Source organism: Chelonoidis abingdonii, chromosome 1 (assembly GCF_003597395.2).
Source record: "Chelonoidis abingdonii isolate Lonesome George chromosome 1, CheloAbing_2.0, whole genome shotgun sequence".
Lineage (NCBI taxonomy): Eukaryota > Metazoa > Chordata > Testudines > Testudinidae > Chelonoidis > Chelonoidis abingdonii.
In genome coordinates, this window is record NC_133769.1 from 228832719 (window position 1) to 228860479 (window position 27761).

General features: G+C 42.9%; 1 protein-coding gene across 2 annotated transcripts in view; it reads left to right on the plus strand.

Annotated features, from left to right (window-relative positions):
* The first annotated feature begins 1213 nt into the window (after positions 1-1213).
* MAP3K15 (mitogen-activated protein kinase kinase kinase 15) overlaps positions 1214-27761 on the plus strand; it is a 194637-nt gene continuing 168089 nt past the window's right edge. The window contains exon 1 of one of the 2 annotated variants that reach the window (XM_032777972.2): positions 1214-1398. The gene's annotated coding sequence lies outside the window, so the exon portion shown is untranslated. The remainder of the gene's footprint in view (positions 1399-27761) is intronic. The other variant, XM_032777971.2, reaches the window with a different exon arrangement.

A 27761-nucleotide genomic window follows, 5' to 3' on the forward strand; every position in this document is an offset into this window, starting at 1 on the left:
GCCTTAACGTCATGTGATCCCAAAGAAAAAAACTTGTGTATTAAAAAAATGAAAAAAGAGCAAATCTGTAGGATTAGAAACAAATGTTGCCATACACGCAGGAAGCGCTACACGGGGCTGTGATTGCTGAAGCTCTTCTAACTCTTAATAGTCTGAGAGACGATCTGCTATCAAACTGTCCGTTAAATGGCACACGCCGCCCAGCTGCACAAGGGTGAGGCGGGGAAATGCTGAAGTGCTCCGGGTAAGGACACTAACACGTGACGGGGTAAATCATTTCAGGGCGCGAAGCTGCAGGCTCCCCCGAGCCGGAGCAGCCGCTGAGGCACGTCGGGGAACCGCTACCGACACGGGACCGGGATTTTCCAAACTCGCGTGTAACTATTAGCGAGCCGGCGCGGGAGCATGTGAGATGTTGCCCCGACTCTCGGCTCCGCACGCGGGGGAGGAGCCTGGTCTGGGCGCTGGGATTGGCCCGGAGTTTGCGGCCCCGGTCTGGGAAGCGGGGCTGAGATAGGGCAAAAAGCCCCCAGCCCTGTTTCTGCAGCCACTGCAGTGCCCCGCCCCCCCCATTCTGGGGGGTCCCCGTTACCCCCACTCCCGGCCGGCAGCGCCCAGACCCCGCTTTCAACAGCGGCTCCTCCCCCGGCTCTAGTACTGCCCCCGGGCCCCGCCCCCGCTCCCAGCTGTTTACCCCCCCACACCCTAGGGTGCGGTGTGGAGCTGCAGACGCCGCCTGGGAGGGAGCCGACTTCTCCCCAGCGCGGGCGGGCTCGGGGCGCTCAGCGGAGCCCTGTCCACGGCGCCGCTGCTCCTGCCCCGCGTGACTGACGTCTGAGCTCCGCTGCCGGGGCGGCCGCTCTGCGGAGAAGTTTCCCCAACTCCTGCCCCGCACCCAGGCTGAGCCCCCCCCCGCCCGGCCGTCACCCTTCCGGGGCAGGCGGCAGCGCCCCCATGTAGCGCGGGGCCCCGGCCGGGCGAGCGCCATGGAGGGCAGCGGGGGCGCCGCGGGGGAGCAGCAGCATTTGCTCAGCGGGGAAGCGGAGCAGCAGCCCGGGGCCGAGGCGGGTGCCGAGGCGGCGGGGCCAGGAGCGGAGAGCAGCGTCNAGCATTTGCTCAGCGGGGAAGCGGAGCAGCAGCCCGGGGCCGAGGCGGGTGCCGAGGCGGCGGGGCCAGGAGCGGAGAGCAGCGTCCCGGCCCCGCGGCAGCGCTCCCTGCGGGCCGTGTATGTGCTGAACGACAGCCCGAAAGCCGGGGCCGGGGCGCGGAGCCCGGAGGCCGGGGCGCTGCAGTGCCTGGTGCGAGCCTGCGAGGCGCAGGGGGCCCAGCTCACCACCGTCAACTTCGGGGAGCTGGACTTCGGGGAGACGGCGGTGCTGGACGCCTTCTACGACGCAGGTGAGCGGGGCGGGGAGCGCAGCCGGGTGGCCGGGCAGCGCTGGGCACAGGCGGGGCTGCCCTCCCCCCCAATAGTCACCCCGTTATTTCCACAAGACAACACCTAGCCAGCGCCAGCGGTGCTCAGACTCCTTCGATAAGGGGGGGGCAGGAGCGGTGCCAGGGTTTTTGGCGCCCTAGGCGGGGGTCCTTCCACTCCCAGTCTTTGGGGCACTTCAGCAGCAGGTCCCGGAGCGAGTGAAGGACCCGCCGCAGAATTGCCACCCAGGGTGGCAAAACGCCCTCCTTCCAAATCCTGGTGCCCTAGGCGACTGCCGGCCCTGGGCAGGGGGGTGATCAGTAGGTCCAGCAATAGCTACTAGCCGAGCTCACCAGGGCTGCAACCCCCTGCTGTGGTGTCCCTAGCCTCAGTTTTGCCAGAAGCTGGGAATGGGCACCAGGGGCTGGATTGCCGCAGGATTGCGGGTTCTGTTCATTCCCTGTGAAACATGAAGCGTTGGCCCCCTTGGAAGCCACGCCAGACTAGGATAGATGGACCCTTGGTCTGCCCCAGTATGGCCGTTCTTGTGTAAATAAATCAGAGCCCTTTTGTTGCCAACCCCCAGACCTGCATGGGGCCCTAAACAGTTTCTTAGTTTGCTTATGCCTAGTGCCTCCCCTAGTTCTAGATTTTTGTTCCCCTCTCCTCTGATGTTGGGGATTGGTGACTGGAGTGTTGGCTCTAGGGTTTTGATTCAGACTCTGCTCTGCTTAGTCGTCATCTTTCTGGCTCCCTGGGGACTAGAAGACAGTGATCCCCGTGCATCCCTTGAAACAAGAAGAGGGGCAGGAACAGAGCCTGTCTCAGGGGTGTGTGAAAACATGACAACCCATGTTAGGCGAAGGAGCTGCTGTTGGTGGCTGTAGCGCATTTTAAAAAAAGTGGGCAAGATGGAAGGGGGACCTATTGAGAGAGGAGTGGGGTGAGCAAGGTAATATCCTTGCCTTATGTGGAGGGGAGTAAGAGTTTTTGCCCCAGAATGCCTTTGACCATGAGAACTGAAGAAACTGCCCCTCCTCCACCCCCCATGGGAGCTCTTGCATTTTCTCTAAACTAGGGGTTCTCAGACCTTTTCATTGTGCAAATCTTTTTAGAGAGATTGTCTCATGGACAGCTCCCTTCCGATAATCTTGCAGACCACCTTACCCACTCCCCCCACCTTTTATGATTCCTAATCTCCTTGTGGCAGCTATTGCTTCCGTGGCAAAGTGATGTTAGCACAGCGTTTAATGTATTATAATTGCTTTTTAATGAGATTTAGTAGCTGGAAGGAGGAGGAAATCTGACTAACCGGCTCTCTGGAAAGTACAAGTGCTCCATGAACCGCTGTCCAGGAACATCTTCTGTTGCACTGGAACTGGATTGGAGGACTTGAGAGCATTTGGTAATGGGACATAAAACCTGTCTTTAGGTCATCTAAGGGGGTTAGGCATTTGAGTTTCATTGAAATTCAGGAGATTTGAACATCTAACCCCTCCTTTAGGCTCTTTTTTTATACTCTGGCCATAATGTTTTAAGAGATTAAATATGATAATCTGGTTTAGCCTTCATTTTCTAGGACCATCTATCCAACACTGCACAAAGAAACTGAATTTTACTTTAAAAACAAAAATTTATAAAATGCTGTATTAAAAAGCCTGTTGTCACTCTGGAAACAATCTCCCAGAAGTCCCTTCTTTCTTTCGAGGTGGAGGGAAAGCCAGACTGTGTAAGCAAGGAAGACTAGATTTTAGAGGGGCACAAGTGGATTTAAATTTTCAAGAGTTTACTTAGCAGTTGCTGAATTTATGAATCCATAACATGATTTAAAAACAATTATTGTAGTTATTTTATTTAATATATTGCTTTTCATTTTCTCTTGCTTTACATTATCTGCTTCTGAGAGCTCCCATCCTTCTGGTTCTGATCAAATGCTGCTGATGTTCCAGTTGGAAGTAGCCAGTGCTACTGTTCTTTAAAAAGGCAAAGATATTACTGTTGAATGATTCATGGCATGCTAGTCCATTAATGGTCTAAATTAAGGAGGCCATCTTTCCAATGAGGTGCGAATAGGCCTGTACCTACTCCATTTTTCTAACCCTATTAAAAATTCTAATAACTATTGTGTTTCCTTCAATTCATATTCACCCACTCAGTTTATTTTTGGTATCTTTTGTTTTCATTACAATATGCTGCAGGGAGTTGAAGAACTGCAAACTGATGCTGTATCTCCTATCTTATGATTTTTATTATAAATAAAATATGCCATGATGTGTATAAGCCATCAAATATTAATTTTCAAAATAACAAGCAGAGAAGGCAATGCGCAGAAAAAGAAGGTAGAGAATTTTCTGAAAGATGGGTGGGGAGTTTTCCTTGGGGGTTGGAAAGACCTCCTTCATTATGGTATAGAATAGAGCATGATCCTCTAAAATGCTGAGCTATATGAGAGAGTAACCTACAGGGCAATAGGGCCAGTTATGGCATTTGGAAAGCTTGCTCTTGATTATTTGGAATGTTCAAGTATAGTTTAAAATGTATTAATTATGACATGTACAAAACATTGAGCACCTTTCTAATTCTGCCCAGTCTATCATTTTCTCTTCTTTTTCGCCATTTTGAGAGTTACAGTTCAACTTTCAAACTACCACTAACTACAAAATAAAGTTGTATTTTCTACACTATTTACTCCATATCCTCTCTTAAAGGAGGGGGATGGAGAATCTGTAATCATATCTGTTGTCTGTATGTCATGTCATTCTGTTATCTTATTCATAAAAGTTAGAAACCAAAAGGAATTAAGCTTCCAGAGTGTAAACCGAGTAAAATAAAGTATTGTTATTCAAATAGCAGCATGGATGTACATGGGACTTCAAAGACAAAATACTTGTTTCTGCTTTTAGTGTTCTGCATTCTAATTTTTTCCTTTAGGTCAGGAATATTGTAGTCTCATATTGCACATAATTTGTTGGTTTCCCACTTCCTTTGTTTATTCCCTCTTTCTCATGTGCTTCCACTCTTTCAGTCTTCCTGCTCTCCCTGCTCAGTATTTTGATCCTCTGCATTTCTGAGCTATCCCAAGAACCAGATAACCTCATTCTTTAAAAATAAAAATAATGGCTATCTGCCTTTCACGTGACTCATCAGGGGACTTAAGGAATGGGCAGCATGGCCTTCTGAAATACCCTAGTTACTTAAATGCACCCTCTCCCAGAACTCCACCCAAAGGTGTGAAGCTTCTGCTTAAGGTTCAACTCTCTCAGGGGCATGCAGCAGCTGTGAAGCATATAACAGTCTCTGTGCAAAGTGTGCACCTGCTACAAGCCCTGTCAGCAGTGGTGGATCCACATACATATGGGCGCCCATGTCATAATACAACTTCACAGTATCAACCAGAATTTGTAAATTGCACAACCACATTCCCAATTCATCAGACCTTGTTCCTGGAGAAAATGGACCTGAGGTGAGTGGCTCCCTTAGGGAAAGGAGGTCTCTGCAATCCCAGTGTGGAGTCCCCTAATTTGCTTTTGGGGGCAGGAAGGACATTGGGACTGGGTTTGGCCCAATATGAAGTAGGCTTTAGAATAAGCACATATATCTGAGACCCTCAAGAGACCATTTGGATCAGAAGGTAAGTGGTTTCTGTTGTTGTAAATGGAACACAGGTGTCAGGGCTGGTGGATTCAGGCTTGGGACAGATGTTTGTGCAGGAACACTAATATCCCTGGAGAAGTTGCAAGGGGATAGGGAAATGGCTATACATTGACTGTATCCAGGAGGACACTTGACCCTATCCCATGACCAGGATTTAGTTGCTGGTGGGTAGGATGGAACACTGAAAAGATAGTAGCTGTGGCTAAACACTTGTCTTACTCACTGGTGCTAGGCAGTTACTGTGGCCCCATATCTAGTCTCTTAACGGAGGCAGCGAGGCAAAGCCAGGCATCACAACTGAGAGGGAGAATTGGCCAGAGGGAGACTTTTCCTTCTCTTATTTCAAACTCTTTTGTGAGTGGCCTGTGTCTAAAAGGAGACCTCCATCATGCCAAGGGAGAGGCTCTGAGCAACCAGGATACCCCAAGGAAAAGAGCTAAGTAAAGCACAGTGTTGCAATGTAATCTGGACCCCACAGCGACCTCCATCATGAGATAGATGCTAAGACCACACCTAGTGGGTCCAATTTTATTCAAAGCCAGGATGATGCCATTTTCTGTGGGATCTGTAGATGACTGGCTAGGGTGAATGGGGCACTGGCTGACCCTTTCCAGGATTTCGGTATCTCTAGTGTGAGTTTCAGTGGGACATCCTGGTAAGGGTTGTCTGGATACCCAGAAGATGCTGACATCAGCTTATTGTTCCCAGACTGTACCAGAGATAGGATTGAATCTAGTCCATGATGAGCTGGAGTGAGGCCATTTAGGAGTAGAGTAGACTCAAATATGGGTGCCAGACTAATTCTTTTGGCCAGTAGTCTACCAAGAGGTTCCCCTAGGTCAGCGCGCCGCCGCCGGCAGCCAGCCCAGGGGTTCCCCTGGGTCAGCGTGCTGCCGCCGGCAGCCCAGGGGTTTGGGCTGCCAGCGGCACGTTGACCCAGGGGAACCCCTGGGCTGCCTGCTGGCGTTTCAGATTCCCTGTCCCTCCCAGCACAGCGGCCACTCCATCCCATGCGCTTCTTCTCATTGCCACCAGTGGCTGGGCAGAGCTCCGCACCTCTGCTTAGCGCACGTGGCACGAGCCTGCCCACAGGCATGACAGCAGGGCTTCTGGAGCGGTGGGGAGGTGCCGCATGGCTCCCTGGGGGCGGCGGGAGGGAGCTGCTGTGGGGGGAGGGGTGCCTCAGGGCATGGGGGTAGGAGCTGCCACCTGGGGGTGCCTCAGGGCAGAGCTGCTGCAGGGTGGGGATTGGGGGGGCGCAAGGTGGAAGTTTCACCTAGGGCGTGAAACTTCCTTGCACCGGCCCTGGTGGTGTGCAATTTTGCTCACTGCTCTTTGTCATCACACAAGGCTGATTCTTCTTTATCATTTCTCTCCTTTTCATGTAAACCAGATTTTTCTTTGTCATTATTCTCCTTTTCATGTGAGCCACATCCTCCTTTATCATCATAGAATAATAGAATATCAGGGTTGGAAGGGACTTCAGGAGGTCATCTAGTCCACCCCCCTGCTCAAAGTAGGACCAATCCCCGACTAAATCATCCCAGCCAGGGCTTTGTCAAGCCTGACCTTAAAAGCTTCCAAAGAAGGAGATTCCACCACCTCCCTAGGTAACCCATTCCCTTTACACCACCAGGAAAACTGGATGATTCTCTATGACTTTCTTCATTTTTCCATTCCTTATCTTAAATCTGCTATTTCTTTAGTAATAGGGCTTCCATTATTTATGCTTTGCTCCTAAATTTTTTCTGCACTGGGAGGTTTGCTGCTACCTAAAGCCTGGTCTATGTTGTTCTGTTTCATATATTTTCCCACCAAATTTGCCCCTTGCTGCAGACTAGATTGCAATTGAGTTTTTTGCTTCCTGTACTGAGTTTCCCAAAGGCTTCTTCAGGGGCATCTTTTCTTTTCTATGGGGAAAAACAGACAATATTAGGGAGAGCAAAACTCTGTTTCTCAGTTTTAGAAAGTCATCAGACATTGCATATTAAGTATGGCAAAATAAATAACAGTATTACTTTTATATTGTTGCGCAGATAGGGGTTCAATAGATATCTCTGGTGTCTCATTAAATATGACCTATTAGTTGCTACTTATACTCTATACTTGTGTTTTAAGACTTGAACTTTCACAATTACACGGTAAAACAAGGTTCACAATATTGCAGCTGAGCGCTCACTTCACTTTGTTCTTATATCTCACTGACTGGTGATGCCTCGCCCCTTATATGCCCACAAGGGCATGGCTGACAACATTTTAGAAGGTTCAAGGAAAATGTAGTTCTCAGAAAATCTGGAAGGTTCCATGAAATCCTACAAAGTTCCAGAACATTCTAGGAGGTTAGTGAAAAATGAATACACGTATGAAATACCTGAAACTTTTACTTGACTTTCCTTTTTGTCACTAACAGCAAAAACAGCACCCTGAGCCTGGAGCTCTCCAAGCCTAGAGCTCCCCAAGCCCGGCATCCCAGGCAGTCACCTAGGTCACCTGCCCTTAAATCCGGCCCTGGTCATATGATATGTCTTGGTCTCCACCACACATCGATTTTAATGAGGAGATATAATTGTGCTTTATTCTAATGAGATCAGGTGGTGTCAGATTTACAGCATGCAGAATTTTCTAATAAATAAGCATATGTTTGTTTACTCAGCAGCCATTGGAGCAGGTAATCTTGCCAATTTTCATCTTTGAAAAATGACTAAAGCAAATATTTAGTTTTCATATACTATACATGTTTATCTCCAGTGTGTAACCTGAAAGATATTTTCTGCATCTTAACTCATACATGTTCTATGTAATACCTTGTCTAATGTCCAGTGCAGGAAGATAGGGACAGGATTTGGATGTGAGTGTAATTCAACAGAAGTAAAGTGTGATGCTCTGTACCTTAATCAGTAAGCGCTGAAGGTGGTTGAAGCAGATAAAAAGTGAACCTTAATTTCATTATGGAGAAACACTCCAGGATACTACTACTACTATTGAATCAAATATCTCTTCTCACCTACTGTCATTCCTTGAGTTATCTCAGCACTCTGTTCTTTGCCCTGTGACCATTTCTCAGTCAAGATGAATGTTTATTTTTAAGGAGCTCTTGATCCAAGTTGTTAGAGCAAGGCTGTGGTACTGGATAGGTTTTATGGACCTCAGCAATAAAATGTATAACAGACAAGAGTCAGAAAATAACTTCAGAATTACTGTAAATATCATATGAATTTGAGCTGCATATTTTGAAAATATTTTTTGTGTATGTGCATAGCAGTATATATGACTGTAAATCAGGATAGCTCCATTGAAGTCAATCAACTGAGGATCTGTCCCATATTATTTATAGATTGAAGGAGCAAAATCTTTGTGTTTTTCTTAATGTGAATGTGTACATCTGCAAAATATTAAAATCTAAAATATTTTGAAGATTTATCTATCAGAGTCCATTTTCAAGACATACAGCATAGCAGATTTAGATTAAATCTCAGGAAAAACTTCCTAACTGTACGAACAGTAGGACAATGGAGCAGACTGCCTAGAAAGCTTGTGGAAGCTTCTTCACTGGAGGTTTTCAAAAGGATACTGGATAGCCATGTGTCCTGGCTGCTTAGACCCAATAAATCCTGCATCTTGGCGGGGTTAGATTAGATCACCCTTGTCATGCCTTCTAACTTCATGATTCTGTGTATATGACTAAGGGGTGGTAAATGTTTCCGAATATGCATTTGACACAAGTGTGGCTGCTGAGTTAAGCCTAAAGGGGATTAGAAAGTGTCACTGGGATACCGAAGAATACTTCTAACAACAATCTATTTTAGAGGAAAGTCCTGATTCTATCCTTCGATCGTTGCCATGAAAGCCTGAAAAATGGAGTATATACCCGTTATAAGGGCTGTCAGCAACCTCTGTTCAGCCTGGTGCATGTGGGCAAAAAGGAGATCAATTCGTATCCCAGAAGGACTGCTGAGCAGCCTCATGCTGCCCCACTGTTGCTAGTGAAGTGAAAACCATAGCAGGTCCACCCAGGGATCTGGGGTGGAGCAGAATATGATATGCATGAAAATATTGCTAATACTGTATACAGTGGTGTTGTAGCCACGTCAGTCCCAGGATATCAGAGAGACAAGGTGGATGAGGTAGTATCTTTTATTGGACCAATTTCTGATGGTGAGAGAGACAAGTTTTTGAGCTACATAGAGCTCTTCTTCAGCTATGTGTAGCTCAAAAGCTTGTCTCTCTCACCAACAGAAGTTGGCCCAATAAAAGATATTACCTCACTCACCTTGTCTCTGTGTCACTACTATTGTTGACACTGAATGGGTGATTATGTGGGTAAATGTTCCCTACCCACGCTTCTCACTGCTGCTGTTTGGATGAAAAAGTTGGATCATACCATCACTTATTTTTCTCCAGTGTAAGCACTTTGGCTACATCCGCTCATAAATATCTCCAGTAAAAAGTGTCATATCCTAGGCCCAGATGCTTAGAGGCATAGTCTACCTAGGAATGAGTGGAATGTATGTTAACAGTTACAAGGCTTTGACTGCTTAGATGCAGAGAAATATTTGTTCTTTGGGGATCTCAGATTAGCATTTTAAAGGGACAATCAACTCAAATCATTTTCCTGCCTGAAAATTTTGTGACCTGTTATAAGTGCAAGTAACATGTCTAGAGCTGAAAGAGATTACAGGAAAAATTGTTTATTTTTAAAAAATGGTTTGTTTACTTTGTACAATTGATGGAATTAATGATTTTATTTTTTTCCCCCTTCCCCATTTATAAACCAAAGGAACAGGAGAACAGATATATGTATGTGCTTAAGACCTGGAGCAGGGATCAGCAACCTGCGGCATGTGTGCCAAAGGCAGCGTGCAATCTGATTTTTAGTGGCACTCTGTTCCAGCCACCAGTCCCGTGCCAGCCGGGGTCCTGGCCACTGGCCCTGCTCAGCCCGCTGCCAGCCTGGGATACCAGCCGCCGGCCCCGCTCAGCTTGCTGTACTATTATTTACTTTACATACAATAGTAGTTTAGTTATATAATATAGACTTAGAGAGAGAGAGACCTTCTAGAAACATTAAAATGTATTACTGGCATGTGAAACCTTGAATTACAGTGAATAAGTGAAGACTCGGCACACCACTTCTGAAAGGTTGCTGACCCCTGACCTAGAGTGTCAGACTCATGCTTTGCAGAAGGCAACATCCCAAAGATCAACATTCGTGACTTCCCCCCCGTTCTGGCTATCTATTATTGAGGATTTGTCTAAGACAGCAGTTTATAAAAACTTGGAGTGTAGATAGTAAGGTCTTGATAAAGTCTTCAAGTTTCAGTGCCATATAGTAAGAGAGATTTTATGATGATGTTCAATATTTGAAATTTAATTTTGGAGGGCAAAGTTTCTGTTTCTCCAGATTGGCTTTCGAGTTGCCAGCATGTCTGGCTTTTGCTTTTCTGGCTGTAATGTCTCAGTCAGTTCCATGTGTTTTTCTTACGATGCTGCTAAAATGTGTGAACTGTCAGACCTGTTCTGTGTTAATCCCAGAAATCATTTTTGGTGTTCTCTCTTTTCTTGATTCTCATGGCTTTAGTTTTGTCCATGTAGACTTTTCAGTCCCATCAATAGTTCATAGTCCTGGAGGGAATTTGTTTTAACTTGCAGATCTCTGTGCATATGTGACAGCAGGTTGATGTCATCTGCAAAGTCTCCTACCGTCTGTGTGAAAGTTCATCGTTATACCCCATGGTTGTTACTGAAGTTGTAGTGTGGCAAAGTTGCTGCCCCAACACATCCCCTCGTGGCTGGATGTGGTGATGCAGCATCTTCTGCCTCTGTTTCCACAAACTTCTTTTAGTCTACTCTTGCCATAGGAGTGTCCTGACCTCCTGCCAGACCACTTTTGTAGAGTCCTGCTCCTTCCAGGGCCATGGTGTCCTTTACCAAAGTTCAAAAGCTATGTAAACCAAACCTTCAGCCTAGCTGGGCTCAGCTGGCAACCGTCTCATCACAGGTGTACCTCTGCTGCTCCATACTGTTAATCCTGTATAACCACAGGCTTCTGTGCCTCAGTGAATCCAAGAGACTTATATACTCTTCCTCTTGCTTCGGAGTTCAGGCAGGCTATGCTCCTCAGGGCACATGCCTCTGCTCAGGTTTCCAGGTTACACCTGGAATTCCCTGTGTGTTCAGCTTTCTTTCAGGCTGCTTCTCAGAGAGAGGGACCTCTCTACATCTTCTCCTCTAGATCTCCTCCCTTCATCTGGGCTCACTCAACTTTTTATGGCACCAAACCCTACTGTCCCCCAGCTGGGCTTTATTTCTAATTGGGCCTGGCCCACCCTCCAGTGCAAACAGGCAGGTTAATTGGCTTTTCAGGTCTATATTCATCCTTCCCTGCCCATATTAACCCTTTCCCAGGTTGTGTGAGGTGAGGGAGGGAGGCATACAATTCTGCTTGTCTGCACTATGCCTGTCTAGTCAGTGAATTAAAGAGAGCACTTAAGCTCTTAGGTCCTTTACTTTTGCAGATGCACATACTTTACATTATATTTTGTAAATTGTTTTGAATATTCCTGTTTGAGATTTAACAGTTCAGCCTTAAAACCTTGGAAATCTGACTTCATGTTCTGTTTTATTGCATTTCAGCTTGGTCAGAGATGTCAGATTGAGCCCTTGGAAGTAAAGTGCCAACAATGTCTGTGGCCAGTGCCTAATGATGTTACAAGCTAATTTTAGTGTCATCAACTCTCATAATTTTAACATTTCATAATATTTGGTGTTTTTTCTTAAAGCCCCACCTTCTGGTGTCATGTGGCTTACCCTCATAGTTGTGGAGAAAAGGTAAATGCTCAGAAACCAGATAACCAGTAAATAGAACCAAATTTTATTAATTATTTTTAAAACCCTCACTATTGTTAAGCTAATGTCATGGTTTTTGAATGCTTGAGGTTAGCAATACTTGGATTGCAGTCCATAGCACAGTTTTGCAAAATAATCAGAAATATGGAGGAGGGGGAGAAACATTTCTCCAACTGCAAAATGGGGACAATAGCAGGGCATGAAACTAGTTATTCTAGTTTTACGTTCAGCAATTTTATAACAACAAATAAGAATCTTCGTTTACTCTCCTCCCCCCATTTTGTGGACTCAGGTTGTAGAAAAATTGACCTTGTCATTTCAGTCAAAAACAATATAAATTGAAAATGCAACTAAAGCTGAGAGCTTCTGTTGCTTTCAAGTGCTCATGTAATAAGTATTCATAACCTCAAAAGGTAGCAAAAGTTCTTTCCATGCATAAAACCATACTTGTAATGGTTAAGTGCAGCACATAATATTCCATTGTAAAACAGTGCTTTTGTTTGACTAAAATGTAAGTAGTTAGTTAAAAAAAGAATGACCTTCCACAAAAATAATCCAACCAGTAAACAGAATTATTTTTCTGCATTAACAGGTGGATATCACTGTCTGTTTTTCCTTGAGGGACTCCAGGGTCACATCTGAAAAACTTCAATAGTGAGCTTCATGTTCATTGCATTTAGAAAACCCTTTTTATTTTATTTTGTATGGCTTGAAAATAAAGCCATTAAACAGGAAAATCTTGGGGGAAACTTTCTTGACACTATCTTTAGGAACAAAATCATAACGCCAACTTCAGAATCTGAGAATAATGGAACATATACAACACATGGCATTTTTCATATGCTTTTATCTGCAGAGTTCCTTGACATCATTGGAAGGCCTCCATAAATTTCCATGACTCTTCCCCACCCCCAACCAAAAAAAAAAAAAGCTCTTAGTTTGTCATGCTCACTGAGAATTACTGCAACAGGTCTTTCCTTTCCTTTGCTGACATTCTTGCTTCCCATTTCATACCTTTCATAAACTAGCCCATATGATCCAACATGTATTGTGAAATGGACAAAAAATCATATTGCAGGCACTTCATTCATATCAACAAATGGTGGATTTGAGGCAATTAGTGAAATTTTGATCAACAATGAAGTCATAGAGTTTTACAGATACAGTGTATGGTAATGTGTCTGAGGTAAGTCTCAAGTCCTGTACCTAAAATGTTTGCATATTTGCAAGTTAAAAGATGAAAGTTTCCATACTAAATGTTGACTTTTCCTCCTACAAAATTGACAAACATAGGAGGAAACCATAGTAACTAGTTTCATGCATTGCTTTGTCATGATACACTTCTCCCCGTATACACTGAAAATAAAAAACAAAATGCTTCATAAACGTTACCACACTTAGGAATTATAATACTGATTTAACTCACGTTTTCCAAACTGAGAAACTTAAGGTAAAGAGCTTGTGACACAGTACATACAGCTAAGTAGGTATAGTACATACAGCTGTAAGCCTATGGAACAATTTCAGTCATAGCTCTGAAGAAAAGGTGTATATTATAGGTATCATCTAAGGTTGATTTGAAGCAGTTTTTGAACCCTTTCACTAGGATTTGTATCTTATTTGTCCCTTACTTTTACATCAAATTATTGGAGAGATGGTCCAGATTCTGTGGAGCAATGTATTTGTTTCCCTCCTACCTGTGTTAACCAAAGCATGGTTATGCTCATTCAGCTTGTGGCAAATTGCCGGTATTGTTCTCTGGGTCTCGCGCTTTCTCTTCTCTGGGGTAAGTTCAGGGCGATATTGCTTGCCTCTGAACCAGTTCTTAATCACTCCCCTAGTGTCCTTGGAGGAGGGGAGTGGAGAGGGAGGGACCTGGGCCCGCCCTCTACTCCAGGTCCCAACCCAGGGGCCCTGGGGTTGTGGTGAACCACTTGATTAGCGGTTTCTTCCCCTGGGTTACTTCCCTCTCATACCCGTCAGCTTGTGAAGGGCTTCTCGCCTCTCTTCTATACAAGCCTGGTGCCCCTTACCTAGGGTTTCTGTTGGGCTTCCCAATCCACCGCAGCACTCCTCCAAACCTTCTATTTCTCTCTGGACAAACTCTTCTCTTCTGCAATCTGCACTCTGCTCCAATCCAACCTTTCTCCTTCAACTACCACCCCCTGTCTGACTGAAGCAGGGGTTTATATCCCATGACTGGAGTCAGGTGCTCTAACTGGAGTCAGGTGCTCTAACTGGCCACAGCTGTTCTAGTTAATCTAAAGCAAACCTTCCTCCCTTGGCAGGGAATAAGGCCCCCTGCTAACACTCTTATGCTGCCCTCTGGCCATGCTGTATCACAAGCTATAATTCTGCTGCTGCTAGTGACAGGGAGTGCTCAGAAGGTCAAGGAATTTTGCTCAGATCATTACTCAACGTTTTGGAGCCTTATTTCAAATGTGCAAAATCTCTCAATAGGCTCTTTCATAAGACTCTTGTACTTGCTGCTTCTAATAGCGTCAGCAGTACTGAGAGAAACCTTTCTTCAGTGTAATATTTCACTGTTTCCAAACCTGACCAGAACATGTTGCAGAAACATGTGAAAATTAGGGGGAGGGGGGATTAATACAGGGGAAAAGTTATCTGATCTTGGTTCAAGTTTTGGGTGATGGCTTAGGTCTGCACTTACCTTATCCAAACTGTTTTCTCCCATCTTACTAGTACTATCAGTTAGCATTACTAACATTTGGTAGTTAGCACAGTTAAACTTGTTGTGAATCCAAGTGTGTTTATTCATAGTACTCATGAATTCAGTCAGTTTCCCTCAGATAGAAGTCATGGATGTAGGATTGGGCTAATTCAGAGAAGTAATCATATGGCATCTGGGTTAATACAGAGAATTATCTGCCATCTGTAAATAACTTACAAGGTGTTTGTGAAAACTACCTCCTTGTTGTCCCATACATGGCAGTTGAGAAAATACTTAAGAATCCTGGTTTTTTGGAATGTCATGTTTGTCTGGCCTGCAAAGAGAGTGACAGGATGAAATGGGCATTTGGAATTTGTAAATGAAAATAGGGTTACAAGATTATACTGTGTGTGTCACTTTTGAATAGTACCAGACCATCAGCTCTACTGTTCTAATCTAAGTTGAAAATGAAAATCTGCAGTAGAAAAGCTAATGTTTACAGTGGTATTGCTTCCTGGCACCAGGTTTCCTTGCTGAGCAGAATTGCTATGTGCATTGTTGTGTAATGGGCCAACTGTCCACTTCAGCTACTGGCCACTTCTCTGTTGGTGTGCTGGAAGTCTGTGTGTCTGAATTATGTTTCAAGTGTTCTTTTTTTATCTAAATGGATATCTTACAATCATTAAATCTTTTAAAGCAAATTTGAGAAAAGGGTGTAATTATTAAGCTGAAAGACAAACATTACATCTGCTGTTTTTACTAGTTTTGTTCATGCGCCAAAGTTACTGACATTATCAGTCTTACTTAGTCAAGCGGAGAAGATGCAAAGTGCATTTGTGTGAAGCAGAACGAAAACAAACTTAAAAATGGCTAACAACCAGAATTCTTTTCTGTTTAATGTCAAAAAGTGCATCTGACCTTAAGTAAGTGTAGAAATCGAAAAATTACATTTTCTTGACACTTAATGTGATGGCTGAATTTCTATGGAAAATAAGGATGTCAGAAATCAGCATGGGTTTATGGAAGGTATATTGAGTTAGTTTAACAGAATCTTTTTGTTGTGATATTACAGATTTGGTTGATAAAGGTAATAGTATTGATATAATATACTTTTGTAAGGCATTTGACTTGGTACTGCATGGCATTTTGATTAAAAAACTAAAATGATATAAAATCAACATGGCTCACAGTAAACGGATTAAAAGCTGGCTAACAGATAGGCTCAATGTATTTGTAAATACATCAACTATAAAAACCCATCGTGTAACAGGGGTTTTTGTAGTTGGGTGCCTTAGGTTGGTTCTGAGCTCTGTGCTATTTAACATTATTATTAATTACCTGGAAGAAAACATAAAATCATAACTGATAAAGTTTGCAGATTATGCAAAACTTGGGGGGAGTGATAAATAATGTAGCAGGCAGGTCACTGATATTTGGATCACTTGGAACTTGGTGCAAGAAAACAATATGCATTTTAATACGGCTACGTGTAAATGTGTACATCTAGGAACAAAGACTGCAGGCTATACTTACAGAATGGAGGAATCTATCTTGGGAAGTGGAGACTCTGAAAAAGATTTGGGGTTAGGCTCCCAGTGCAACACTGTGGTCAAAGGGCTAATGTGATTGTGATGCTTCCTGGGAGTGCCCAGAATTGTGAGGTAGCTCACTACCCTCTGCCCTTAGCATGAAAAAGTGTAGTCCATGCCTACCGTGCATCAGCTCCCTGATTCCACCAGCCACAGGCAACAGAAGCACTCCAATGTAGGCCTACACAGACCCTGTTGTCTTTCCACAGGTTAGTGATAGGCACACTGCAACCCCTGAGCCCCACAAGTGTCTCCCTGGATTGTCCAGCTGCTGATCCACCGGACACTCACAGATTTGCTGCTTCCAGAGAAACAGTACGGAAACCCCAGCTTACCACCTCAGATTAGTACAGAAACAAAGAAACCTCAGCTTGCCACCTCAGATCACCACTCTCCTTAAGAGACACCACTTAGATATATTTATAGAGAAATGCAGTATAAAGTTTATTTAGCAAAGAATAGAGATTCAAATGACAGCAAGAAGCAGGTTTGAAAACAAATGGTCACACACAGAATAAAATCATAGCACACGTTCTAGAGTCTAGACTTAATTTACAAGATACTCTCACGTCTAATAAAGAATTGCTTGTTAGCACTTTACTGTCAGGTTTGCTATTACCCCCCCCCTCCCCCCGTGAGACACAACACGGTGTCAGCTTGCTTCCCCAGTAAAGGATCCAAGTACTTTTTTCTATATCAGGACAGTCCTTTGTTCTTTTTCATAAGACCCTAGCTGACTTTGTTTTCCCCCCTATGCCTTCCCTCTCTTGTCAATTTTGAAATCTTTGGCTTAGCATCAGGCTAAGTATGTACATAGACCTCCATTGTGAACAGGAGCGGCTTCAGGCACCAGTGCAGCAAGGGTGTGCCTGGGGTGGCAAGCGGCGGCGGGCAGCCTGCGGGTCGCTGTGAGGGCGGCAGTCAGGCAGCCTTCAGTGGTGTTTCTGCAGGAGGCACACCGGTCCCACAGCTTTGGCGGCAATTTGGCGGGACCAGCAGCTCACCTACAGAACCGCCGCCGAATCCGCATGACTGGCGGACCTCCTGCAGAAACACCGCTGAAGGCTGCCTGACTGCCATGCTTGGGGCCGCAAAAAACATAGAGCTGCCCCTGATTGTGAAGCAGAATAATGTACAGTACACTATGAAAAGACTGAAAGTTTAACATCTGTTGCCTCCTGCCTGAAAGGAACCTGGCCGAGGCATGTTGTCTTCTCCAAGACCTTAAGAACATAATTTTCAGTATAGATGCATAACTTAAATATTATTATTATATACATTTCGCAATGATTGTGATGACCAGTGGGCTACTGGCCTTGGTAGAGACCTTACTTGTCACTCTTTAGTGAACTAATAAGCATATATCTGACACAGAGGATCCCTGTAAACCTGTAGCATCCTCTGCCATATGGCATCAAGAGGGGTCTGGGTAACAGTGGTTCTTGGGTGTATAAATGAGAATCTAAGACAGGGATCGGTAATCCTTGGCACGCGGCCTGTCAGCTGGGCTGGTTTGTTTACCTGCTGCATCCGGAGGTTCGGCCAATCGCAGCTTTCACTGGCCGTGGTTCACTGCTGCAGGCCAATGGGGGCAGCAGGAAGCGGCAGCCAGTAAGTCCTTCGGCCCGCGCCGCTTCCTGCATGCCTGCGACAGCTCCACCAGAGCCGCAAGACCTGCGCGCGGGGCGGCGAAATGGCCCAGCGCCTAGGGCTCCGGAAACCCTGGTGCCGGTCCTGGGTGTAGGCTCCTTGTGGAGCCAGAAACACCAGTTCTACCCACTCCTCTCTCCACTGTGGAATGTCAGAGTTGATTATTTATTCCCTTAAGAATCTAGATACAGGTTACTGAGCTGAACTCACTTTGAGCTAATGGTGCACTAGCACTGGGGCTCCCCTACTATGAGCTGAGATCACTAAGAGTTGAAATCACTAAAGAGCTGGAATTACTGAGCTGAGAGCACTGAGTACTGTGCTAATAGGGGGGGAGCCTGCAGCTATACGGCGGAACAAGCAGCTGGCAGAGTGGAGTGGAGCGGTTTGTGGCGACGGCTGGAGCAGTCATGGGTCAGCTGGCGGAGCAGAGCAGAGTAGCTGTGGGATGGGTGAGCGGCCCACGGAGCTAGCGGAGCCGAGCAGTTTGCGGGACAGCTGGAGTAGCTCACGGAGCAGAACGGCTGGAGAGTGGAGCGGAGCAGTGTGTGAGGACGGCTGGAGGGGAAGAGTGGAGTGGCTGGTAAAGCAGAGCAGTTTGTGGAGAAGGCGGAAGCAGAACCCCACGGAGAGGCGGGCAGTTGGTCCCGAACCACGTAAGGTGCCCTTTCTACCCAGGCTGGGAGGAGGGACTCTTGCAGATAGACTCTCGAACTTTGGGGCTGCACTGACGCAGGACAGAGACTTGGATGTGTGACTTTTGGGACTGTGGGTGATTTGGGGGTTGCTGGACTCAAGAGCCCAGGGAAAAAACACGGCCCAATTTCCTGGGGTGGGTCTTTGCTCATGGTTTGGTCTAGGAACTCTAGTTGAGGTGTTTTTCCCAATTTAATACTTGTTGTTTATCTCATGTAATTAAACCTTTTCTGCTACACCAAGACTCTGTGCTTGCGAGAGGGGAAGTATTGCCTCTTCGAGGCGCCTAGGGGTGTGTGTAAGATTTTCCCAGGTCACTGGGTGGGGGCTCAAGCTGGTTTGGCATTGTGTTATTGAAACGGAACCCCTGGATACTGCACCCAGCCCTTGTTGCTGCCAACTCAGAGAGGCAGAAGGGTTATACTAAAAATCCTTGTCAAGAAGAAATTGTTATCTTTATGCTGCTTGGACTCTGAGGGGCCAAGATGTCTAAGCAAGAGTTCTTTAGTTCCTTGCATATTACAGCAACTTTTATTACCTTTTGGAACCTAAAACTGTAGCTCGTTTGTGTATGTATATTTACCTGTTTTAACTTTTGTAAATCACTCTAATTTCTTTTTCCTAGTTAATAAATCTTTAGTTAGTTGTTATAGGATTGGCTATAAGTGTTGTTGACTTTGGTGAGAGATCTAGTGTGCAATTGACCTGGGTAAGTGACTTGTCCTTTGAGTCTGGGGGCAACCTGAATATTGTTGTGATTTTTGGTATAAGGGACCATCTATCACAAAGGAAAGCTTGCCTTGGTGGCAGGATAGATCAGAGTACCCAAGAGGACTGTCTGTGACTCCATATTACGGCTGTTACAGGGCTTGAGGAGTTCACACTTGATACTGAGTTGGTGAAATCTAAGTATAGAACATGCAACCAATTTGGAGTTTGTGCCCTGGTTTGTAACAGCCTACCCTGAGGTTGGTATTCATATTCATGAGCCACTCCAGACAACTTGACATAAACATTTATTTCTGGTATCAGGAGGTAGCCGTGTTAGTCTGTATCCACAAAAACAAGGAGTCAGTGCCACCTTAAAGACCAACAGATTTATTTGGGCATAAGCTTTTGTGGGTAAAAAAACCTCACTTCTTCCAATGCAAGGAGTGAAAATTACAAATGCAGGTATTACGTAATGACACATGAAGACAAGGGAGTTACCTCACACATGGAGAACCAGTGTTGACAGTGTTATTTATTATTTAGTTAGTTAGTTGACAGTGTTGTTTATTTCCAGTGTTATATCAGGAGAGGGAGCATGTGGTTAAAGAGGTTTTAATCATCGTACTGGGAGTTAGGAAGTCCAGAGTATTAATTCTGACCAGGTTTCCTTTGTGGCCTTGAACAACCAACTTGTTTGTTTCACTTTCCCTTCTGAAGAATAGCAGTAATACCTACTGCACTCATAGTGCTGTTGTAGATATTGTTTGTAACCTAGTTTGAAAATTAAAAATGCTACAGAAGTTCTAAATATTACTGATCATTAAGTACTTGGAGACAAACTTTTCTTGTTCTGTAGGAGCCAGAGGAATTTGTGTTTGTTTATAATGTTGCTCGGTGGACTGTAAGGTTTACTGCAACAATATGTGGCAGGTCCGCAAGCTTCCAAGGAGCCTATGCTATGGAGATACATATAAATCAACAAAATGAGAATACATCTATTCAGCATCCAGACCAGGATGGGACCAGGGATTCTGCATTGTTGTTTGATCCTGAGTCTCTTAGTTCAGTGTGTGTGGAAACTTTGGAACTAGGTACACTTTAGGACACATACTATTGTTGATATAGAAATATAAATAAATGAGAATATGCACAGTGTGTAACTTAATTTGTGTGTGTCCTTTTGTATGTGACAGAATCTTTGTGTCACGGTGTCACGGCTGTGAGTGCCAGTCTCAGGTCAGACTGTTAGAAAACAGGGCAGACACTCCAAACTGGTAACATATTCTATTGTTAGATTTCACCAAACCAGGATCACTATTTTAGTCTTACCACGGAGCCACAGACAGTGCCCCTTAGGGTCTCCAGCTCCTACTTTACCACCCAGACAGATTGGCCTTTATGATGAAAGGTTATTAAAAACAAAGTTCACCACACATTAGGTTACTCCCAACCTCTAGGGGCCAGTCACTTACCCTAGGTCAGTGGATACTCTTGATCTCACCTAAAATAACACTGTAGCCAATTTTCTCTAGTAAACTAACTACAGATTTATTAGCTGAGAAAAAGAAATGAGTGTTATGGAGAGGTTAAAGCAGGTAAAATACATTCTAGGTGAACCTTAAGTTTGTAGTCCAAACGATGTCAGAGATGTAGTGTCTGCTGGTTCTCCAGAAGTGTCTCAGTTACCCAGAATGGCTTTGGGAACCTCTGTCCACTTGCTCAGAATTCCACCCTGTCAGAATTCAGCAGTCCAGAGATGCAGAGTCACTCCTAGGGTTCCTTCTTATATTTGAAAACAGTCTGGCAAGTGTTCTCAGCACAGCATGGGCTCTTGCTTTGTTGACTACCTGCAGACAAAGTTTTTGGATTTCCTATTGTTGCATGCAAAGACCCATGCTTTGAGGTTAATGTTTCATCATTTACAGTTCTGAGGCTCCAGTCCTGTTTAATGGGCAATTTAGAGATAATGCATTTAGATATAGCCATTCAGACAATCTTTCATTAAGTATCAGGGAGTTTTACATATCATGTTAACTCACATCTAAACGCTAATGCTTTCTTTTGATCTACTGTTAACTAAGTACAAGGAAATACATAATGTAATGGGGGTAGCAATCAACAGGTTTATAGGCAAGTAAAGACAATGTCATTAACATTTAATTTTCATGAATTTAGAGCAAATGTAATTACCAGGGCATATGCCTTGTAAATGTAATGTGAGAACATCCCCCTTTGTTCTATCAACAAGTGAATTGACTTGAACACTTATGACCTTTTAGCATTTCTTTAATATACACACATCAGTGAATTGCCCTATTGGTCTAGCCTGAGCTGGCAATCTGTTACAGCATCACACCTTTGATTTTAATTTACAGAGAGAATTGTAATTTGATGGGAAAGAAAGGGGTTGATTGTGCTTGGTTTGTGCTGCTTAATTCTGTGTCTGTTAAGGACAGAAGCCTGAAGAAGTAGGTCATTTTATGTTTGACTGTATGAATATGGGTTTTTTGTTTCAATTGTTTTAAAATATATTTGAAAAAACTGAAAGAATTCATATTAAATACAAGAAAATATTTAATTTTCTAGTGAAAAACTCAAAATTTGAAAATATTTTGCGTCCTTTTCTTGTAATTTCATATTGTGTTCACTGTCATGTTATCAATTTGCATTTTAGTGGGTGATCAACCTTACTATATATTTTTTCAAATGTTTTTCTTAAACCAAGATGGCCAGTGTCTGACCTGATGGAAATGTGCAGCCTTGGCTGGCTTCTGTTGCTACCCAGCCAAGGTATTCAACATTCAGTGATGAGTGACCATGAAGAGGTTTGGTCTGGATAATTATCCAGAAATTCAAAGTTGATTTAAACCCTTTTTGTCTAGAAATACATCTGGATGTATTACTGCGGGGATGGAGAGGAAAACAGTCCTTTTCATATAACTTTAAGTACATTTTAGTCAAAAATACCCCATTAACAACCTTTTTCAAGGTACTTCACCATTTTCCACTACAAGTGATGACCCAGCATAGGAAGTACAGAGCACTGGGAAAATTAAATAAATAGTTAAACTGTTTCAAATGGCAAGAAATGTTCAGGGTTGGTTCAGCTTTGGTTCCGTTCAAATGAGTTCACCCAGCCCTAGTTAACACGGCAATGGAAATATTCTTATATGACGCTTGGCACATCTACTACTGTAATCGGCAAGTGTGCAATGTTTGTTTCCAATTTACTTCTGTTGTGCCCATGAGCTAATCCCGCTAAAGACAGGAGACAGATTCAGCAGAATTAATAGGTTCTTACTGCAAAAAGAATTTAGGAAATAAGGTTATATGTATTCAAAGGACAGGAAAAGCAAAATATCAGCAGTTTTGGTCTAGGCATCCATTTGTAATGCCATGCAATGCCATGTCTGTATGCCAAAAATTTATAGTTGTGTAGTACATGCAGTATGTCAGTAGGAGGCAAGTTATCTAACAAACGTAGTTATTTGTTCATGAATCTTTTAAGAGATCCTGGCTTCTGACTATACATTCATTGTGGCTAAGTATTTGTTTGATAGTTTGGATGAACACCTTTTGAACCTATAGATCGCTTGTTGGCTATTCAATTCAGCTATTCACTGTTCATTAACGTCAGTGTGTGATTAGCCAGCTAACCCATATGCTGCCTGTTCTCCCTGTTGGATGACTGAAACGTCTTCAACCAAAGAATAACAGATGATAAAAAGTGAATGACCCTTCCTGTTTGCCTGCATCAAAGAACTACTCCCCTAATGCTCGTTTGCGCAGATGTTCATCAATAACAAAAATGGCCACAAATGTGGTTGAATCAAATATCTATTAGAATTTGTGGATGCTACTTTTGTAGTATTCAGGCAGCTCTAGGCAAGAATTGAACAGGCATGGAGGCTGGATTACTTTTGGTCTTTTTAAAAATAGGATTCTGGTTGGTTATGTGCATGATGGGGAAGCCTATTGCCAGTGATGTAACCTGTTCTATAGGTGGAGGACTACAGTTGCTAAGTCTGTGACCTTCCATGAATTCTAAACCGGGCATAATCATGATGGAAGGTAGGAAGGAATGGTTTAGGCAGGATATTAGGAAGAGCTTTTTTCTTTCAGCACTTTCTTGGATTTGTCCCAAATCACCTTGAAAATAAGGAGCCCTAATTTTCAAGATGCTAAGGACCCTTGGTTCCCTTTTACTGTAATGAGAATTTGAGTACCCTAGCACTTCTGAAAATAGGTCCTAAAGACCTGAAAAACTATTACTATATTCCTTTTTTAAACAACTGATAAGCTCAAGAGGTGATATCCTAGCTCTGGTGAAGTCAAGGGAAAAACTCCTGTTAGTTTAAATGGATTCAGGATTTCACCAGAGACATTTTCAAGATAATGAAGTCGGCATAGCCATTGGATACAAAGTCCAGAATAATTTATCAGTAGCTGGCAGGATGAATAAAAATAAATAATTAAAAAAAAACAAAAAAATGGATTTTTTTATTTAAATCGGATTTTTTTGATAAAATGCTTTTTTTTAGGAAATAACCTATCTAAAGATAGTTTTAATTAAGATTCATTATAGCTCAAAGATATCTCATAATGGAATAGAGATTATAAATTCTAATTCTATAGTATGAAACAATATATTCATTTAATGTTTCAGAAAAGTTTTGTAAATGAGCTCCAAAAGTCCTTAGATTAGGGACCCAATCTTATGTGGTTCTAGGGGCTTCTCTATAGATTTATATTAATCTTTCAATCTACCCAATGGGACTCAGTTCTTAGTTTAGAAAACAGCATCAGAGATGCTTAGTTTTGCAGTTTTCAAACTGGATTTGTGTCTCCAGAGATAACATGCTTGTCAACAGCAAAAATATTTTAAAATAAGTAAATAATATGTAGAGGTGAGAAATAACAGACCTTAACTCTATTGTCCGTCTGCAAATTTGTGTTCACAGAGTCAATTCCTTCTCTCTAAAAGTGCAAAGTTTCAAAAAGTTCAATGAATAGAAGATATTTGGAGAGGGAATAAATCTGGACAAGGAGAAGAAGTCTGGAGATAAATGTGAGATGGGAGGGACAGGCAGTAGAAACAAAAGTGGAACTGTTTGAGCAGCATATTTCAGAAATTTGAACACAAATGTGCAGACAGACAATAGAGTTAAGGTCTGTTATTTCTCACCTCTACATATTATTTATTTATTTTAAAATATTTTTGCTGTTGACAAGCATGTTATCTCTGGAGACACAAATCCAGTTTGAAAACTGCAAAACTAAGCATCTCTGATGCTGTTTTCTAAACTAAGAACTGAGTCCCATTGGGTAGATTGAAAGATTAATATAAATCTATAGAGAAGCCCCTAGAACCACATAAGATTGGGTCCCTAATCTAAGGACTTTTGAAACTCATTTACAAAACTTTTCTTAAACATCAAATGAATATATTGTCTCATACTATAGAATTAGAATTTATAATCCCTATTCCATTATGAGATCTTTCTGAGCGTAGCCTTTATTGATTTGAGATCTACCATACCATTCTTTCACTAGAAGGAAAAACCTATAATGGCAACAGTCCGTAAAAGAGACCCAGTTTGGGAATATTTTAATGAAATTCCTCTACCTGTGGGTAAGCCAGGCATGTGTGCAAAATGCAAACGGTGCAACAAAGAAATACAAGGATTGGTTTCCCGAATGAAACAACATCATGAGAAGTATTACTTCTCAGGAGGAAGCTGCGCTGAAGATGATGAAAGGAACATGTCTGAACATGCAGGATCTTCAGGTTGGTAAACGTTTTTTATTTCAAACTTCTTTCTTAAGGACTGCCTGTCTTCCTTCCAGACTATTCTTGAATTCTCATGTTTGAGCAAAAAATATAGTTGTTACTCTGTGGTACTATTGCGACAGGTTTGATCACAGAAACCCCCTTGGGACTGTCACCTGAAGTGCTGAGACTACCTCTGAGCCCATTTTCTCTGCCAGTTTGAGCCTCCAGAACCCTGCTTTGTTGAGTCAGACAGACCAGTCTGCTCCAGCACAGACCCAGGGTCTGAACCATGTGCCCCAAAGCTGCAGACTTAATTGAAAACAGTTTTTAAGAAGTGCTCCCAGACATCCAGCTTCCAATGGGATCCAAACCCCAAATGAATCCATTTTACTCTGTATAAAGCTTATACAGGGTAAACTCATACTTTGTCCGTCTTTAATAACACTGATAGAGATACACAGCTTTTTGCTCCCCCAGGAATTAATTACTTACGGTGGATTAATTAGTAAGCAAAAGTATAAGTATAAAAAATAGGATTCAAGTGGTTCCAAGTAATAACAGACAGAGCAAAGTAAGTTACCAAGCAAAATAAAACACAACACGCAAGTCTTAGCCTAATACTTTAAGAGGCTGACTACATATAAAATCTCACCCTCAGAGATGTTCCAATAAGCTTCCTTCACAGAGTGGACTCTTTCCTAGTCTGAGCCCAATCCTCCTCCTCCCTCCCCCCCCCACCCGTACAGTTCTTGTGTTTACGCTTCCGCTAGGTGGTAACTAGGGGATTTCTCATGACTGGAACCTCCTTTGTTCTGTTCCACCCCCTTATATAGCTTTGGCACAAGGCAGGAATCATTTGTCTCTCTGGGTCCCTATCCCTCCTTCTAAATGGAAAAGCATCAGGTTTAAGATGGATTCCAGTACCAGGTGACATGGTCACATGTCCTTTGAGACCCCAAGCCTTCATTCTTCCTGGCCTGCCTGGTAGGAAGACTTGCAAGTAAACAGAACCATTTACAACCAATTGTCCTAGTTGACGGGAGCCATCAAGGTTCCAAACCACCATTAATGGCCCACACTTTGCATAATTACAATAGGACCTCAAAGTTATATTTCATATTTCTAGTTTGAGATACAATAATGATATATTTATACAAATAGGATGACCACACTCAGTAGATTTTAAGCTTTGTAATGATACTATACAAGAGACCTTTTGCATGTAGCAATTCCAGTTACATTATAGTCATACGCATTAGCATATTTTCATAAAATCATATGGAGTGCAATGTCACAACTATAATTTTAGATGCAGTTGTGATTAAAAAAATAAATAGCTGGAATAGGCAGATCTTCCTTTTACAATTTCACCTTTTAAAGTCATACTGAGTGTCAGTGAATGCAATGAGTAATACTAAATGAGCCATATGGGAATAATAATTAAATAACTTCATTGACTTATTTTGTTTAGGAGAATCCATCCTCAACATACAAGATTCTGAAAACTATCCACCTTCAAGCTCACCATCATTTTCTATAGTTTCAGAGTTATCTGCCAATTATAGTGTTTCAGTCACATCATGTGCGTCACAGTATATCACCTGTAACAAAAAGGTGATAGCCACAGTATATCACCTATAACAAAAAAAAAAAATAAAAAAATCATCATCCAGAAACAACCATAGATAAGTTTGTGATAAGAAACAGCAGATTACAAAAATAGGTAATTGATGAAAAAATTGCCCGGTTTGTTTATGCATCAAACTCTCCTTTCCATATGATTGAGAACTCACACTTCATTAACGTGGTTCAGTCATTAAGTCCACCCAACAGAGCAGATGTCGCAGGCAAATTGCTGGATAAAGTATATGAAAGAGAAATTGAGCAGTGTGCAATTGTTAGGTAAAATTGTTAACCTGAGTCTTGATGGGTGGAGTAATGTCCACAATGATCCTCTTGAATGTGCTTGTGTGACAACAGATGAAGGGAATGTCTTCCTTGCAGAAACAATTGATACATCAGGAAATGCACACACAGTGCAATACTTACAAAAAGTAGCAGTAAAAGTGACAACAAACTGAATTTTTTTTTCAAATGTCTAGTATGCAGCTTGGTCACAGACGATGCTGCAAATGTATCCAATATGAGAAGAAATTATTGAGAAGAGAGTGGAAAGAGTCCCAAGCTAATAACGTATGGTTGCAGTGCTCATTTGATGCACCTCTTAGCCAAAAACCTCAGTGTTCCAGAAATAAAGGCTAATATTGTTGAAATTGCAAAATACTTCCATTAACAACCACTTTGCAGCAGCTGCTCTGAAAAAAGTGGGAGGAACCAAGCTAACTCTCCTACAAGATGTGCGATGGAACTCAGTCGTGGACTATTTTGAGCACTATATCAAGAACTGGCCTAATCTGATGACAGTTTATGAACAAAATTGTGAAAAAATAGATGGCACTGTCACAGCCAAAGTTCTCAACATCGGATTTAAGAGAAATATTGAACATCTGCTGAGTAACCGGAAGCCTATTTCTGTAGCCTTGAACAAAATGCAGGGAAATAGCTGTTTTATTGCTGACGCTGTTGAAATTTGGAAGGAACTGAGTGAGATCTTAAAAAGAGAAATATGCAATGACAGAGTTAAATTACAAGCATTAAAAAATGGGACAAGCTCTATCTCCAGCTCATTTTCTTGCAAATATTCTCAATATTCGGTATCATGGTCAAACCTTAACTGCTGAAGAGGAGGAGTTG